The sequence below is a fragment of the Acomys minous genome, assembly GCF_964271855.1.
Source record: "Acomys minous genome assembly, chromosome: 6".
Classification (NCBI taxonomy): Eukaryota; Metazoa; Chordata; class Mammalia; order Rodentia; family Muridae; genus Acomys; species Acomys minous.
Window position 1 is genome coordinate 94,536,645 of NC_140487.1, and position 2,146 is coordinate 94,538,790.

A 2,146-nucleotide genomic window follows, 5' to 3' on the forward strand; every position below is an offset into this window, starting at 1 on the left:
TGTGGGATATGCAGTCTCGTCTCCCGACTTCCGGCGCGTGGGCGGGTTCCTGGGCGCTGCGACTGATGGGAACATTTCCAGACCCCTGTCCACCGCCCAGATTAGTACTAGCTTGAACCGCTGTTTTTATGTCCAACTGTGAAACGTGAAACTTACGTATAATGTTTCAGTGAGGACCCCGTGGTTCTGCAGATAGGGTTTAAAATCGTGGCTTTTTCAGTAACCAGCTCGATGACTTTAAAGACGTCAGATACTTGATGCTTTCTCTTTGAAATGTATAAAATATCTCGAAGATACCATTTTAACATAGTTCTGAGTGTCTGCCACATGCTAGTGCTAGGCATAGTGCTAGATTGGAATAGTGGAATGGAAACGAGGAATAATTCCTGTCCTAGAAACAATGTTTCTATTAAGACCACCATGGACGGGGCAGTGGTGGCATAAACCTTTAATCCCAGCGCTCAGAAGGCAGAGACAGGAGGATCTTTCTGAGTTTGAGACCAGCCTGGTCTACAGAATCAGTTCCAGAATAGCCAGGACTACACAGAGAAGCCCTGTCTCAAAAAAATAAAAAACAAAACAAAACCAAAACCCAAAAAGAACAGGAGGGAAGCCTGACTGAGAGACTTTTAAGTATCCTAGACCAGCCTCTAACTCACTGGGTAGCCAAGAGTGACCGTTTGTTTGTTTGTCTTTTATTTATGAATTTATGTATTTCTTTGGTTTTTCCAGACAGGGTTTCTCTGTATAGCCTTGGCTGTCCTGGACTCACTTTGTAGACCAAACTGGCCTCAAACTCACAGAGATCCACCTGCCTCTGCCTCCCAGGTGCTGGGAGGCAAACATTTCTAAGTTCAATTCCAGGGGATCTGAGACACCCTTTTCTGACCTCTGATGGCATGCATGTAATGCATAGACGTATGGTGGGGGATATTTTTGTGCACTGTATATTCAGATGCTCATTTCTGTGCCCAGAGATCTGGTTGCAGTCTCCATGTGGGCATTGTTATTATTATTGAAACATCTCCTGTCTCAATGTTGTGTAAAAATTGTTCTCCATTGCTGTTGTTTATAAGATTTATTTATTTATTATGTATATAAGTGTTCTGTCTGCATGTATGCCTGCAGGCCAGAAGAGGGCATTAGATCACATAATAGATGGTTGTGAGCCACTGTGTGGTTGCTGGGAATTGAACTCAGGACCTCTGGAAAAGCAACCGGTGTTCTAAACCTCTGAGCCATCTCTCCAGTCCCCTCCATTGTTTTTTTTAAAAACAAAATCCTAAAGGTTCAATTTTACCAATAAAGACTCAAGAGCCAGGTGCTGGAGTAAAAAGTCTACAAACTCAGAGAGGCAGAGAAAACACCCAGTTGATCTTCTTACTCAGCTAACATCCAAGTAGGAAAAGGCCCCTTCTCCATGTTATCTTGAAAACCTTTCAAACTGAATGTCTCTCCTTTCTACTTCCTGTGTGTCTACCAGTGTTCTGAACTTCCTCTTACTCTCTATGGGTTTTTTTTTTTTCTATGTTCACTCCCTGTCAACTGATTGCTTGTTCTGCCTCTTGATCTATGGCTGACTTTATTTAATCCTACTTACAGAAAGCTCTTGGATTAAAAGTGTGTGCTAGGACTGAGCCACACCACAACTAGAAACAGTTTTGGTTTGGTTTGGTTTTTTTGAGTTCACAATCTAGGGGTAGGGGGTAGGGTCACAGTGTAATCAAATGTCCTGCGACATTTCCCCCTTTTTGTCTAATGAGTGAGAATTACATTCACAATGTTCCGTCCATTAGTATTTGGCAACTTTAGGGAAAGTGCTCTATTATCTATCCTGTCTTGGCGAGTCCAAAGCTCTGCACCTAAATTCCTTGTTTCTAACTATTTACTAACTGTTCAATCTAGGAAGTATATTTCTGTAATTAACTAAACTAGTACCTAACAACACCACAAGTTTCACTATATTACCTTGCATTTCTTTTTTTTTTAAATAGATTTTATTTATTATTATGAATACAGTGCTCTGCTGCATGTACACCTGCAGGCTAGAAGAGGGCACCAGATCTCATTAAAGATGGTTGTGAGCCACCGTGTGGTTGCTGGGAATTGAACTCAGGACCTCTGGAAGAACAGTCAGTGCTCTTAA